The sequence below is a fragment of the Cornus florida genome, unplaced genomic scaffold (assembly GCF_030987335.1).
Source record: "Cornus florida cultivar Cherokee Brave unplaced genomic scaffold, ASM3098733v1 CherokeeBrave_3.0.0_Hap2_Chr01, whole genome shotgun sequence".
Taxonomy (NCBI): Eukaryota; Viridiplantae; Streptophyta; class Magnoliopsida; order Cornales; family Cornaceae; genus Cornus; species Cornus florida.
In genome coordinates this window covers 33,427,583-33,445,011 of record NW_026775571.1, presented here as the reverse complement: position 1 = coordinate 33,445,011, position 17,429 = coordinate 33,427,583, and the positions used below count along the sequence as shown (strand labels likewise).

At 37.6% G+C, this 17,429-nt stretch overlaps 1 pseudogene; it reads left to right on the top strand.

Annotated features, from left to right (window-relative positions):
- The first annotated feature begins 13,945 nt into the window (after positions 1-13,945).
- On the top strand, positions 13,946-14,044 carry LOC132283508 (small nucleolar RNA R71; annotated as a pseudogene).
- The last annotated feature ends 3,385 nt before the right edge of the window (positions 14,045-17,429 follow it).

The following is a 17,429-nucleotide window of genomic DNA, read 5'->3' as shown; positions in this document are numbered from 1 at the left end:
TCGTTCACTGCTTTCTTGACTCATTATATAAAAAAGATGGAACGAAAAGAAGACTAACCTCGGCGGATGGAATGAGATGTCGAAGCAAGCAATCAGATTCTCGCCAAAACTCAGGAACAAAATCACAGTTATAGATGCCCAAATCACGAAAGTGCAGTATATAAGCTGAAAGGGGCGGATAATGGAAGGGCAAACACAAAGTCCCAGAATCGATAGCACGAACGGTAATGATTAGCCGTAACAGCTGCGAAAACTTCTCCACTTCCCAAAAATGGTTACAATTCCTTTTATGAATCAAATTCATAAAAAGGAATTGGGGGCAAAGTGTGGAGGGAAAAAATTCACACCAATCGCAAAACAACACATGGCGACAAAAGGCAGCCCGCAGAGAGGCTAAAAAAACTGGAAGCCCATAATGAGACATAAGCCCAGCGAAGGAAGGCCTACTTAAAACATAGGCAGAATAAATAGGCCTAATTCTGACAAGGCCCAAACTCCATAACGCCCACAATAATGTCAAATGCACGATCTGTAGGCATAAATTACCCACGTTTGGGAATAAAAGCCAAGAAATGGCTCCATATAGATTCCTAAGCTAAAAAAACACTTATAAATAGAGCCTGAACAAAGGCAAAAGGCATGAGACTCTGAATACTATTACTATCTCAAAGATTTACTTGCTCTCTTCTTAATTTTTTCTATGTGCTTTCCTTAGTCGATCCCTTTAGGTGTTCAGGTGTAAAAATTGCACCCGCAAAAGGATATAACCACTTCAAAACCACTTGAATTGATTCACATTGATTTATTTGGGCCAGAGAAAATTGCTAGTCTTGGTGGTAAACTTTATGCCTTTTTAATTGTTGATGACTACTCTAGATTCACTTGGGTATTCTTTCTTACACGCAAAAATGAGGCTCATTTAATTCTTTCAAAATTTTGCAAAAGAGTCGAAAACGAAAAAGAATGCAAGATTAAAACCATTAGAAGTGATAGGGGTAGAGAGTTTGACAATCAAGTCGTTGAAAGATTTTGTGATGAAAATGGCTATAATCACAATCTTTTGGCACCTATGACTCTCCAACAAAATGGAGTTGTTGAAAAGAAGAATAGATCTCTTCAAGAGATGGTTAGAACTATGTTAAATGAGCACAAATCACCTAGATCTCTATGGGCCGAAGCTGTTAATAATTCATGCTATGTCATAAATAGAGTTGTCATTAGAAAAATTCTTAACAAAACACCTTATGAGTTATGGAATAAAAGGAAACCTAATATAGGTTATTTCAAAGTTTTTGGGTGTAAATGTTTTGTTCTTAACGACAAAGACAATCTAGGAAAATTTGATGCTAAATCTGATGAAGGCATTTTTCTTAATTATTCTTCTAGAAGCAAAGCATTTAGAGTCTACAATAAGAGGACCTTGGTTGTGGTTGAATCCATACATGTTGTATTTGATGAATCCCCAACTTCTCCTATAAAAAGTGTGATGGATATTGATGAAGAAATTGAACTTGAAAAGGGTACCAATGAACTCAATGTAAATAAGTCCCCTATTGAGCTTGAGAAGAGTATTAATGAACTCAATGTAAATGAGTCTCCTATTAATATCTCTCAAGAGACCAATTCAAGTGATTCTCTCAAAATAAAACTACTCCAAATGAATGGAAGTTAGTTCATAATCATTCGTTAGATCAAGTTATTGGTGATCCATCTAAAGGAGTTAGTATAAGGTTACAATTAAGAAATGTATGCAACTTTATGGCATTTGTTTCTTAATTCAAACCTAAAAATATAAATGAGGCTGAAAATGATGAATCTTGGCTTTTGGCAATGCAAGAAGAACTCATTCAATTCAAAAGAAACAAGGTTTGGCATCTTGTCCCTAGACTTCAAAATAAAGCAATCATCGGCACAAAATGGGTTTTTAGGAACAAAAAGAATGAATCGGGAACTATTGTTAGGAACAAGGCTAGACTTGTTGCAAAAGGCTATAACCAAGAAGAATGTATAGATTATAAAGAGACCTTTGCTCCCGTTGTTAGTCTTGAGGTTATAAGAATGTTGCTTGCATTTGCATCTCACAAAAATTTCAAATTATTTCAAATGAATGTAAAAAGTGCATTCTTAAATGGTTTTATCGATAAAGAAGTACGTGTAGAACAACCACCCGGCTTTGAAAGCTATGAAAGTCCAAATCATGTTTATAAATTGTCTAAAGCATTATATGGTTTGAAACAAGCTCCTAGAGCTTGGTATGAAAGACTTAGTGGGTTTCTACTTTCAAATGATTTTGGTAGAGGTAAAATTGACAATATAATTTTTACCAAAATCATTGATGGCAATTTGTTGGTCTTTCAAATTTACATTGATGACATTATTTTTGGATCAACTAATGACTTGCTAAGTAAAGAGTTTGCCACCTCCATGCAAAACGAGTTTGAAATGAGCATGATGGGTGAACTCAACTTCTTCTTAGGGCTGTAAATCAAACAAACTCTTGATGGAATCTTTGTTTCCCAATCAAAGTATACTAAAGATTTGCTAAATAAATTTGGCTCGGAGGACGCCAAACATGCCAAAACTCCCATGAGTCCATCCTTAAAACTTGTTAAGGATGAGAAAGGCAAGGATGCTGATATTAAGAAATATAGAGGGATGATTGGAAGCCTTTTATATCTAACGGCGAGTAAGCCAGACATTATGTTTAGTGTATGTTTATGTGCTAGGTTTCAATCTTGTCCAAAAGAGTCTCACTTAAATGCTGTCAAACGTATTTTTAAATATTTAAACGGCACTATTAACTTAGGATTATGGTATCCTAGGTATACATCCTTTGAACTTGTAGGATTTACTGATGTGCATTTTGCTGGTTGTAAAGTTGGTTGTAAAGTTGATTGAAAAGGTACAAGCGGTGCCTGTCACTTCATAGGTTAGTCCCTTGTGTCCTGGTCATGTAAGAAACAAAATTCAGTCGCATTATCCACTGCTGAAGCTGAATACGTAGCTGTGATACCCCCGGATTTTTGAATGCAGGTTGGCCAGGCCAATGCCTAAATACATGAGGATATCAAAAACAAAATCGGCAATAAACGAACACGGAGTACAAAAGAATAAATATGAATAAATAATTTGCTGAAAGAAAACTAAAAGAAAAATCCAATAATAAAACCTCTTGGTGGGTGTGGCGGTCGCCGCGCTACACCACAAGCTTGAGAGTGTGCATTAAGGCGAGGGCCAAGTTTTACATTTATAAAAGCCACTACTACCTTCACTAAAAATATAGTTAGGGCAAGTAGGGATCGTCCTAAGGGATTGATGTCGTATTTTGTTGTGATACCGATATTAGGGCTAGTAGGTCGAATGATCAAACAAGAGTTGGTTCGTTGTTTTAATCTATAGAGCAATTTAAACTCAAAGTAAAACAATAGAACGCAATAGAGAGTAAGTAAGAGAGAGGTCTTGGGGTTTAGAGATCACCACTAAACATAGTTTTTCTACACCCTTAACAAGTGATTAATGAGGGAAACATGTGTTGCAACATTTGTGTGTGTTTGGTTGATTCAATTAGCAAGGATAACCAAATAAGTATTTATAGTCTAAGCAACATGGTGAAAAGTACAATATATCAAAGTAAGCCATTAATCCTTTCATTAAGCTCACAATCCAAACATGCCACAAGAATAGAGACATATGCTACTTGCATTCAACAGTATGAAACATCAAACAACAAGCATGGATTGTCCTCCCATCTAACAACTACACTACAACTACACTACAATTTAGCTACTAGCATGAAATTAAACTAAGGAAGAGGCACAATCCATCAAGAGAAGAGGATGAACCATCAAGAAAATGATAAAAGCATTCCATTAAGCACTTATGTTTTGACAATCTCTAGATCTATAGCATCAATACACATAGACATGCATCAATAACACAAGAAATAGAGACAAACACATGAACATCTATTCTAGCATACATAGACATATGGATAGAATGAAATGATCAATTGGAAGCATTAAACTACATAAATCATTAAATAAACAAGATCTATATATATATATATATATATATATATATATTTGACATATATTACAACACAAATCCCTCAATAATACACAAAATCAAAATATAGAAAGCATACTTAGGGCTAACTCTAGCCCCAAGAAGATGTCTAGCCACTCATGGTAGTGCTCCTCCAACCCTTAAGGGCAAACTCCATGGAAGAAATCTACTCCTTGGTCGATGAAGAACTCCCAAGCTTGTGTCTCTAGCCTCCTCCTCCTTTTCTTCCTCACTAAGAATAGCCTCTAAATTATCTCTATGATGATAGATGGATTAATGGATGGATCTTTCTCAAAAAGTGTATCATATTCTATATATAGGTAGGTCAAGTGACACACAAAATGAGCTGGGGTCATGCACAAAATATCCCTCAATGATTGGGTGAAGGACAACTTTAATGAGCTGGAAATTTAACTTTTTCACACTGGAAGAAGTTCGATCGATCGAACCTTAAACTTGGATCGATCGAACATAGCTGAGATCTATCGAACTAAGGCTGAGATCGATCCAAATTGCGGTGCTCTTTTGGATAAAGACAAATCTGAGATATTTCGGAGATATTTTTGGGAAAAGGACAAAAGTGGTAGGTAGGGTGGTACAACTGAATAAGATCAATCATTTGGATAAGGACAAAAATGTTCGATCGATCAGAGAAGGAAGTTGAATCGATCGAACTTTTGAGATCTCTGAAAATGATGTCAAGGCTCGGATCTATCTTTAAAGTGCTGAGATCGATCATGTTGGATCGATCGAACTTTTCTTGAGATCGATCGAAGTTGCTGAAATTCTACCCTTTTGCTTCCTTTTACTCTACGTTACTCCTTCCTTTGATTCATCCCAGAATTGTTTCAATTATGCTCTTATTTGGCTGAGTTAGCTTATTTTAGGGAAAAGTACCTGAAAATGGAAATAACTCAAAATCAATACAAAACGGTAAAATAAGATAGATAAAGGTTATAGAATACATAAGCTTAAGTGGTTTAAATACGCACTTTTCAGCGCTCATCACACCCCCAAACTTAAATATTGCTAGTCCCTAGTAATGAACTTCAAAGTAAAGGAATGGAATGAACAACTATACAAGTATAAACTAGAAAGCAATAAATGGATAACGCCACTTTCGTAGGGAACACGATTGCATTTAGCGTTTGCAACAAGCCTTTTAAACCCCTAGGTTACCCCTAGTGGACGAGTGAAGTCTCGTGAGGGTTTCCAGAAATGATACCCACAAACATTAAGCTCATTCTTTCTAAAGAGGTACCAATATTGCAAACAAGCATTAGGAGAAAACTACCTCAAGTATGCAATTTTTAAACCCTTTCTAAGCAATCTCCCAAAATCTAAACATCAAGCAAGCAAATATGGTCCTCCACACATCAAGAAAATGATCGTGCAAATCAAAACAACTCTAGAATCCTTTTTGAGTGGACCGGCATCAAATATGTTGCTATCTTAGCCAACTAAAGAAATGATCACATCCTTACCCTCAAACTAGCACACAAATCTAGTACCAATCATCAAGACAAATAGTGGACCTTTTATTAAAGCTTTATTGATTTAGGTGCACTTATTCTTTTCACTCGATATATATATATATATATATATATATATATATATATATATATATATATATTACTATCCTAGAGGATCAAAGATGGAAGCATGGTGCAATGTGTTGATCTATAAAGCTTTCTAGCGATTCATGAGATCGAGCGTTAGGTTAATGACTCCCAAACCAGACGGCTTTAGGGCATTAGGCGTTCAAACACCCTACGGACTTACAAGCTCAAATCAACTAGGCTACAAATCAAGACAACCTCCATCTAATCATTTCCCATTTCTCACCTTTTGGGAGAAGTCCTCACTTATTTATTGCTTTTGCAACTTTCTTTTTTCTTTTTTCTTTTTTTTAATTATTAACCTAGAGTTTGGGCCCTCCACCTTTCGGCGTGAGAAATTCAGTGTTTGATGAGGCTAGAATCCCGGCTACTCAATGAAAAGCATTTGTTATCCACTTTTATCAAGAATGAAAGCTTTCAATGTACTACTAGCCCAATTGGGATATAACCAATTCAATAATTAACAAAGCATGTACCCCACAAATGAATACTAGTGTGCGCCTGTGCTAGTGTAGAATCCTAGAGTGAATCTTAAAACAATCACAAAATCAAGATGATGTGGACCACAAATGCAAGCAAGATATCAATCTTTCGAAAAATTTACTCCTAAATGGCATCCACAAGGCATACAAGGAGTATTGGACTCTCAAGTCAAGCAATTTTTAAATTTTAAGTAATATAGTCCTCAAAAGATTAAAATCATAGCTAGTCATGGACCAATCATAGATAATCCCTCAAATACACAAGTCATGCTTAAAATTTTGAATTTAAAGCAAACATTGCAAAATACACCATTACCCCCAAACTTAAATGGCATAGTGTCCTCAATGTGCAAGAGAATAAAGGAAAGAGTATACCAGTGCAACTAAGGCAAAGAATGGCTAGGACAGAAGTATCCAAAGTGGGTGGCATAGCCCCCCAAACTTGGGATTAACTGTGGTCCTGAAAAATGGCACTTGGATAAACTCATCAGATAACAAAAAGGTATAATTAGTGCACAGTGGGCATGCAAGTGTAAATGGGATAATGAAATAAAGTAGGAGAGAGGTATAAGGGTGGTCCTGAAAATTATGTAACACTCTCTCTCACTGAAGTCACTGGGATGTACCTGATGGAGTCAAACAGATAGATATATCAATATAAGCATATGACATCCAAAACAAGCATATATAAACTGAAAAATAAAGTGCAGTACATCCAGTATTAGAGCTGACAGACACGGCTGCAAAAATATATAACAGTATCAAAAATGTAGCAGATATCACAGATATAATGGAATAATGAAGAAAAGAGATCATGTAGATGAGGTGGGACGGGCAGGACGTGCTCCGCATATGTCTCTGAAAATGTCTCGCAGCGCAGCCATGACATCTGTACATAAAGAAGAAATATCAGCTCGGATGGAGACAGTGTCTGCTCGGATAGAGACGACAGCATCCTCAAGAGCCTGAATGTGCTCTCCAAAGCCAAATGTCTGTGCTGGAGCCTCAGGTGTGGCTGGATCAGAAAAATAGTGATCCTGAGCCTGCTTCTCAGCGTGAACCGGTGATCCAACTGAAGAGTGCTACTCTGTATCCTCTGCAGGCTGCTCCAAGTCAATATCCATGTGTACGGCAGCCGGGTCGACTAGTATATCGTCCGCTACTGGTGCATCTGCTGTTGCTGCTAACTCTGCCTCCTCATCCTCCTCTGCTATTATCACAGCATCCTCCTGTAGACTCTTAATAAGGGCATTGTAGCTCTTATTCCAATCTTTCTTCTCAAAGAAAGAGGATCCTCTCCTAGGGCGCCCCTGTGGATGGAAAGGATAGCGTTGGTCTAGCAAGATCTGGGTAATGAGGTGGCCAAATGGGAGGAACTTAGCCCTTTTAGGCCGCTCCTTGTTAATGAAGTCATCATAGAGCTTCATCATTACGCTCCAGATGAGCGCAGGGATAGAAATCCAGCACCTTGTATAGAATGCATACAGAGCTGTCAAATAGTCGCCTCTCCGCAGAATCTTGTGTCCGGCTATGAAGACGTTGCGGAACAAGACTGAGTTCAAGAACCATAAGTCATCTGGCAAATTTGTGCGGGTGGCGAAGGTCTCGCCATCGGCGTAGTGACCTGTAAGAAAAACTACCATGTCCTCGTATGAAGGCCTGTATAGCCTGGGATATGTCTCATATAACTCTGGAGGGCAGTCGTGTGGACAATGGCACAATCTGGATAATGTGCCCATGGTAATAGAAATCAGATGGCCATCAATAGAGGTCCTCAACTCCGTCATGTTACGCGGGGCAGGCCGGAGGTTCTGGAAAAACATCCGTACTAGCCTCGGATACACTGGGTATGTGACAGGGGCAAAAATGGCTGTAAGGCCTCTCCATAGTATATCATCATATGCAGATCGGGTAAGAATGTATCTGGAGAAGAAGTCGATATCAAAGACTGACTCATGTGCCACTACAAGGCGTGTATATCTACGAACTGGCTGGTCTAACTCCTCCACTGGCTAAGCTGGTAGTGGAGATGGAGATGGTGCGGGCTCAGTAGGCTCCTCCTATCTGTGAGAAGGCTCTGCTGGCTCCTCTGTCCTAGGCCTGACTCGTCTCTTTGGGCCGTGTTGCCTCTTGGCAACAGTCTTGTATCGAGTCATGGTCTGCAAAATAAAAAGACAACTCAAAAAGGAAGTTAGTGTGATGAGCACTGAAAAATGAGTATTTAAACCCGTTAAGCTTAGGCATACTAGTACCTTTATCTATCTTACTTTACCGTTTTTGATTGATTTCGTGTTATTTCCGTTTTCAGGCACTTATCCCGAAAATAAGCTAACTCAGCCAAATAAGAGCTTAAAAGAAACAATTCTGAGATTAATCAAAGAAGGGAGCAAAGTGGAGAAAGAAAGAAGCAAAAGGAGCAAAAGGGTATTCAAGATTTTCGATCGATCCAAGATGAAGGTTCGATCGATCTATGGATCGATCTCAGCATTTCAAGATAGATCCAAACCTTGAACCGAAAGTAGAAAGTCCAAAGTTCGATCGATCCAACACCATCCTCCGATCAATCGAACACCTTTGTCCTCATCCAAATGATTGATCTTATCCATTTGTACCACCCTATCTACCACTTTTGTCCTTTTCCCCATAAATATCTCCAAAATATCTCAGCTTTGTTCTTTTTCAGAAAGCTTAGCCAATTGGATCGATCCAGCCTTAGTTCGATAGATCTCAGCCAAGTTCGATCGATCCAAGTCCAAGGTTCGATCAATCGACCTTCCTCCAATGCGAAAAAGTTAAAAAGCCAGCTTATTCAAGTTGTCTTGTATCCAATCATTGGGGAATATGCTTTGCATGACCCCAGCTCATTTTGTGTGTCATTTAACCTACCTATATAAGGAATATGATACACTTTTTGGGGGGAGGAGAATTCTTGAGATTATTAGCATTGGAGAGGCTATTCTTAGTGTAGAAGAAAAGAGGAGGAAGCTAGAGACACCATTGGAGGTTCTTCATCAACCATGGAGCTTACCCTTGAGGGTTGGAGGAGCACTACCATGAGTGGCTAGACATCCTCTTGGGGCTAGAGTTAGCCTCAAGCATGCTTTCTATATCTTAATCTTGTGTATTATTGAGGGATTAGTGTTGTAATACATGTTTTGACACTTTGATATATATAGATCTTGTTTATTCAATGATTTATATGGTTTAATGCTTTCAATTGACATTTTATTCTATCTATATGTCTATGTATGCTAGAATAGATGTTCATGTGCTTGTCTCTAGATTTTTGTGATTGTTGATGCATGTCTATGTGTATTGATGCTAGGAATCTAGATATTGTCAAAACATAGTGCTTAATGGAAGGCTCTTGTGATTTACTAGATGGTTCATACTTATTTCTTGATGGATTGTGCCTCTCTCTTAGTTTAATTTCATGCTAGTAGTGTAGTTGTAGTGTATATGTTAGATGAGAGGACAATTCATACTTGTTGTTTGATGTACCATGCCTTTAAATGCAAGTAGCATATGTCTCTAACTTTATGGTGTATTAAGATTGTGAGCTTAATGAAAGGTTAATGGCTTGTTTTGATCTATTATGCCTTTCACATGTTGTTTAGATAATACATGTTTCATTGATTAGATATATTGTGCCTTTCACATGTTGTTTAGGTATTATATGCTTAATCGGTCATCCTTGCTAATTGAATCAACCAAACACACACACACATCATTATTGCAACACACATCTCCCTCATTAGTCACTTGCTAATGGTATAGAAATGCAATGCTTGGTGGTGATCTCTAAACCCCAAGATCTCTCTCTCTTACTTACTCTTCATTGCATTCCTACTTAGTTTAATTTAGTTGCTCTCTAGTTTAAACAACCAACCAATCATTTGTTTGATCACTCGACCTATGAACCCTAGTCGCAATTCCACAACCCAATTCGACCCTCACAATCCCTTGGGACGATCCCTACTCGCCCTAGCTATATTTATAGTGAAGGTAGTAGTGGCTTTATAAATGTAAAACTCTTGGCCCTCGCTTCTCAATTGCACTTCTCTTAAGCTTATGGTAGGACGATGACCATAGTGCCAGATTAAGAAATTTTAAAGCATAAAATAGAAACATGTATGCCAAGTAGGATAGGTAAAACAGATAAATGACATGAATCTATGCAAATGACAGGATGTGAGGCATGCTAAGCAATATCAGTATAAAATGCATCCAATGTTGAAAATCACAGGCATTGGGCATAAATGAGGTAGCATGGAACACAAGATATGATGTATGGATTGTGTAATGAAATCTGTGAAGTTCGATCGATCACAAGAAATGTGAGATCGATCTCACTTGATCGATTTGAGAAACTGATAAACTAAGTTTGATCGATCTCACCAGATTGATCTGAGAAATAATAATGATCGATCTGACTGTGTAAGAAAGACGAACAGTCACAGATCTGTGACGTGGATGGCACGGGGCCTTCACGAACAAGGTCGTGGGCCCATCAACACAACAAATCAACAGTCCTAATCACTTTATGAGGCCCATACTCCCAAAAATTGAAACAAATCTCAAAATATATACAAATATATACATATATTCAAAGATGCTTAAAGCTTTAACAATGGAGATTTCTATCCTCAAAACAACTGAGATCTAACAGGTAAAGCATGAATGGATCATATGGAAGCTTAAAAACACAAGATGGGAGTTCGAATCTTACCCAAATCGAGGAGAGAGAGAGAGAGAGATGAGGGTGAGGTCACCGGAGATTCGCCGGAGATGGAAGAGGTGAATGGGTACGGCGGCGATGAGCTCCTAGGGTTTGAAAGAGGGTTAGATTGATCTTTGGAATCAATCTACAAACCCTCGGTTCCCATTTTTAAAAACATTCCTTTGCCAGTTCGATCGATCGAACTGAAATCTCAGATCGATCGAACTTTGGTGATCACTCTTCAAAGTATTTTTGGAATTTTTAGAGATTTTTGAAAAATTAAAAACTAAAATTTAAAAATTAAAAATTAAAATAAAATAAAATCTTTTTGGATTTTTGGAAAATAAAATAAAATAAAATAAAATAATAAAAATATTTTTGGAATTTTAAAATAAAATAAAATAATTCAAAACAAAGTCAAAACAATGGGATGAAAAACAGAGATCGATCTAAACAAAATGTTCAATCGATCAGACAGAGAGCTAAAAATATGCAGGTTTTTAGGTTCAGAAATTTTTCTAAGTGTTGGAGCTCAAGATCAATCGATCTTGAAGTTTGGATCGATCTAAGGACTTATGATAGATCTGAGAACAAATTCGATCGATCAGACAGAGAGGTGATTTGGATGCAGGTCAAAAAATTTCTAAGTGTTGGATGCAGGTTGAAGTTCGATCGATCGAATATTCATCGGAGATCGATTTAACTTATGCAAAATGCTCAATTTCAACATAAAAGTGCATGCAGTCCTAATCACAGCTCCTAACAATGCATATGAACCAAAAACAAGTATCTAGACTTCGCAAGAAATGAAAATTTAAGATAGAAATGAGGGAGGAATAGGGTTTTAACACCCTACAAAATGTTTTTGCTAGTCTTTAACGTCTCTAGCAAGACGTTAGGCTCTTTTAGCCGAGATCAAACATCTTGTAATGCATCCCCTCCTTTACGGGGTGATAGATGCTTTGAACTTCACCCAACAAATAGTTCTTTGAAGAACTTGTTGGATTAAGCTTAAAAGAAACTTTTGGTCCTTGGTCAATGCAATCTTTGGGCTTCCTTGCCCTTTCATAGCAAGAATTTGAAATAACACTTTTAGAATGCATGGTTGAAGATGGACTATTTGAAATCTTGGTCTTACACAAAAGCTCTTTTCTTTCACAATCAAGATCGTGACATTTTTCTACAACCTCCACTTCTCCTTCATACTTGTCAAATGAATTGGGGGTTGGATTGAAAATATTCAACTTAACCTTCATGTGGCCAAATGAGATCTTCATTATCCCCGTCCTACAATTGATGTTGGCATTCGTGGTTGCCAAGAAAGGTCGGCCAAGGATAACAGGAATTCGGCTCTTAGGATTGGGGACCGGTTCCGTGTCAATGACAATAAAATCAACGGGAAAGAAAAATTTATCAATTTTAATCAAGACATCCTCAATAATACCCTTAGGCTTTTTAATTGATCGGTCGACAAGTTGCAAAACTACCGACGTAGGTTTCAAATCTCTTAAGCCTAATTTAACATATACCGAGTATGGAAGAAAGTTAACACTTGCTCCTAGGTCAAGAAGAGCCCGATTAATGACATGGTCACCAATGATACATGAAGTGGTAGGTGAACCGGGGTCCTTAAACTTTGGAAGAGTGTTATGCTGCAAAATTGAGCTTACTTGCTCAGTTAAGACCACTTTTCTAGGTGCTTGGCTTTTGTTCTTCCTCTTTTGGGTGCATAAGTCTTTTAAGAATTTGGCATAAGCCAGAATTTGCTTTATTGCATCCAAAAGTGGAAGGTTCACTTTCACTTGCCTAAACATTTCCATGATTTCATTAGCTTTGGCCTTTTGCTTGTCATTTGAGATGGATCCTTTTAAGGCATCCGGAAATGGAGCTTTCGGTTCAAAAATATTTTTAGAATTTTTTTTTGAAGTCTCTTCAACACAAGAATTTTTGAAATCATTTTTCAAATCTTTCTTTTCAAAATCACTTATCAAATCACTTTCCAACATGTTCTCATTTGTATGGTCATGCGCATGCAATGAAGGAGGAATATGATGTGAAACAAGACGGGTGTCAACTTTTGGTTGTACCGGTTCACTCTCTTCATTGGACATACTCACTTGGTTGTCCACAATCCTACCACTTCTCAAGGTAGTCACCGCATTGACATGCTCAACTGTGTGCCCTTCCGATGAGGAATGGGTTTCCACCACACATTGTTGCTTTTGTGGGGCATTTATAGACATTTTTCCTTTCTCTCTTGCATTCAAAGTACTAGCTATTTGCCCTACTTGGGTTTCTAGCTTAGCAATGGATTGAGAGTGAGAATGTAACAATTGTTTGTTGGCCTTTAAAGTGCCCAAAGCGGTTAAAACTTTTTCTTCAAAAGCGGCACTTCTAGCATTTCCTTGGGAATATGATTGGTTGGGAAAATGAGAATTAGAAAATTGGTTTCCTTGTGATTGATATGATGATCTAAAACCTTGGGAACCTTGGCCTTGTAGTGGAGGTGGATTGTATTTTCCTTGAAAACCGCCTTGGGGAAGGGTTGATCCCTTCCCTTGGTTTTTCCAAGAGAAATTTGGGCGATTCCTCCAACTAGGATTGTAGTGATTGCCATAAGGATTGTTCCCTTGATTAGTAAAAACAACATTTGTTTGTTCATGATACTCACTTTGCACATGTCCATGGGGATAATTGGAAGTAGAATGTAAAACACTTGAACAAGTCATACATGTCTCATTAGATGCATGATGAGAATGGTTAGGGAAAAAAGATATTTGATTCGCCGAGTTTTGGTTTGAGATAACGATTTCATCTCGGCGGCAATTTCATTAGAGTGGTCGACTTGATGTAAGCCAACACTCTTCCTACCACTAGAATTTCTACCATTCTTCGAAGATAAAGTACGATGCAAAGAATTTTCACTCATGCTCTCATAAAGACGCCACACGTCATCCTCATGCCTATCAATGTAAGAGCCACCCATGGAAGCATCAACCATGCCCTTGTAATTATTCAATAAGCTCTCAAAGAAATATTGAACTAATTGCCATTTGGGCATGTCATGATGTGGACACTTCCTAAGCAATTCATTAAAGCGTTCCTATGCCTCATGAAATGTTTCCCCATCCCTATGTGTGAATTCTCGAATTGAAGTTCTCATGGCATTGGTCTTAGAAACCGGATAGTACTTCTTCAAGAACTCTTGTTGCATTTTTGCCTAAGAAGTGATTGAAAAAGGCCTAAGATTGTTAAACCAATATTTTGCCTTGTCTTTAAGGGTGAATGGAAAAATTTTAAGCCTTAAGACCTCTTCCGGCATGTCCGTGTATTTCACAGTGGAACATACTTCAAGAAACTCATCCAAATGCTTATAAGGTTCTTCACTTGCAAGTCCATGATAGTTAGGAAGCATTTGAATGGTTTGTGGTTTGATCTCATAGTGATGTGCTCTAAATGGTGGCAATTGAATACATGTGGGTGCATTATATTCATTATGCACATAGTGATCTCTTAAAGCAAGAGGTGGATTAGCAATTGGAGGTGCAACGTGGGCACCTTGGTTTTGATTTCCTTGAATGATGGGAGGTGGTGGAGCATACATTGGCCTTGGAATTCCCAATGGAACTTGGTCTTGTTGTTGTGGTTGATGAATGAATGGCCTTGGCATGCCTAATGGAACTTACATGTTATCATGATGCACATTGGGATGGAGGATACCTTGTTGCTCTGTGTGACCAAGGTCCTCCACATGGTCCTCATTGTTAATTTCCATTGATGAAATGGATTGACTAGAACTAGCTCTTCCCCTAGGGTTTCGAACAATGGATTCAAGATGAAAATTTAAAGGGACAAGAGTGGGTCTCAATGATCTACGACCATGCATGCACAACGCAACACAACAAGCAATAACAACAAACACTTCACCTTCACAACAAATCAATAATCAACAAACTTCCTCCACATACAATGTTCCCATACTCCCATGCTTTAAACACTAATTCAAAGAACAATAAAATGCCTCCACGTGGGCTCACGATTTATCTAAGAATTAAAAAATAAGCCTCCACGAGGGCCGACGATTTAACTAAGGGTTTGAGTAAGAAAAACTCACAAAGGTCCTTTAGCACTTCAACTCCAAATTTAATAGCTTAGCTTAGCAAATTTTTTATGATTTTAGCATTTTTATCTCTCTTTTTTTTTTTTTTGCTTAGCTCCTTTGCTTGGAATATCCTTTGCTTACTCCTAGCTCAATGTACCTAGTCAAACAAGAACAAACATAATAAGTAACACAAAAGAAAATAAAAACAAAGTAAAGACATGATCAAAAGAGTACTAATCCTAATTGACTTCACAAATACGACGTTGCCAATCAATCAATCAATCCCCGGCAACGGCGCCAAAAACTTGGTAGGTGTGGCGGTCGCCGCGCTACACCACAAGCTTGAGAGTGTGCATTAAGGCAAGGGCCAAGTTTTACATTTATAAAAGCCACTACTACTTTCACTAAAAATATAGTTAGGGCAAGTAGGGATCGTCCCAAGGGATTGATGTCGTATTTTGTTGTGAAACCAAGATTAGGGCTAGTAGGTCGAATGATCAAACAAGAGTTGGTTGGTTGTTTTAATCTAGAGAGTAATTTAAACTCAAAGTAAAACAATAGAATACAATAGAGAGTAAGTAAGAGAGAGGTCTTGGGGTTTAGAAATCACCACTAAACATAGCTTTTCTACACCCTTAACAAGTGATTAATGAGAGAAACATGTGTTGCAACATTTGTGTGTGTGTTTGGTTGATTCAATTAGTAAGGATAACCAAATAAGTATGTATTGTCTAAGCAACATGGTGAAAAGTACAATATATCAAAGTAAGCCATTGATCCTTTCATTAAGCTCACAATCCAAACATACCACAAGAATAGAGACATATGCTACTTGCATTCAAAAGCATGGAACATCAAACAACAAGCATGGATTATCCTCCCATCTAACAACTACACTACAACTACACTACAATTAAGCTACTAGCATGAAATTATACTAAGGAAGAGGCACAATCCATCAAAAAATGAGTATGAACCATCAAGAAAATGACAAAAGCATTCCATTAAGCACTTATGTTTTGACAATCTCTAGATCTATAGCATCAATACACATAGACATGCATCAATAACACAAGAAATAGAGACAAACACATGAACATCTATTCTAGCATACATAAACATATGGATAGAATTAAATGATCAAATGGAAGCATTAAATCACATAAATCATTGAATGAACAAGATCTATATATATATCAAAATTTCAAAACATATATTACAACACAAATCCCTCAATAATACGCAAAATCAAGATGTAGAAAGCATGCTTAGGGCTAACTCTAGCCCCAAGAGGATGTCTAGCCATTCATGGTATGTAACGACCCGGGTTTTGATTCAACCCGGTACTACAGTGATGAATCCAAGATTGACCCGATAACGGATCCAGATGCGGAAGCAAGAAACAAGACAACTGTCTCCCAAGGCACAACACACCTCTAAGACACTTTGATGACCTTCCATGAGGTCGTGGAACTCAATGAGAACTGACGCGAAAGCAAAAGATTGGAAATATGACGAATAAGCCCCTAGGGGCAAAATGGTCATTTTTAAAAATATAAAGTCGGGTGCTACTGAGCACACCACTGGAAAAACAGTGAAAAATTAACAAATCTAGACTCAAAAATCACTTGATTCAGAGTCCGGATGAAGAAGATATGAAACTCCAAAGTTTCATAAAAACTAACTTTCGGGTTTCAAAACAATGCGGCAAGGGTAATTGACAAGGGGTAAAATGGTCTTTTTAGACAAAACTAGATGCAACTAAGCATACCGATAGATAGACTAGGAAAAATTAATGAATCTAGACTCAAGAATCACTTGATTCGGAGTCCGGATGAAGAAGATATGAAACGTCAAAATTTTAAAAAAAAAAAAAAACAACTTTTGGGTTTAAAATCAGTGCAGCAAGGGTACTTTACAAGGGGTAAAATAGTCTTTTCAGATAGAATTGGATGAAACCGTGCATACCGTTGGATAGACAAGCAAAAACTAATAAACTTATACTCAAAAATCACTTGATTTGGAGTCAGGACGAAGAAGATATGAAGCCTCAAAGTTTCAAAAAAACAACTTTCTAGGTTTCAAGCATGTGCAGGGTCTGCACAAATTTCCGGACTTCAAATGTGGTTTTGAGGACTTAAACTACATTTTTTGGCAAAAAGTTGTGAACAAACCTCCCCCCCCCCCCCCCCCAAAAAAAAAAAAATCATATTTTCTACATGACCAAGTCAAGAGAAGATTTTATTCACCAAGTGAAATACCCGAAATGCCCCTAAGATTAGAACATTTTCTGAAAAAACCTGAAACGCACCAGGTTCCCAGATCTGCGAGTTGTTTTCGGCATCAAAATGATTTGTTTTACAAAAACACAAAGAAGAAACCCCCCCTAAAATCATGTTTTCTACCCAACACGTAGAAGAAAACAAAGAAATTACACTGTG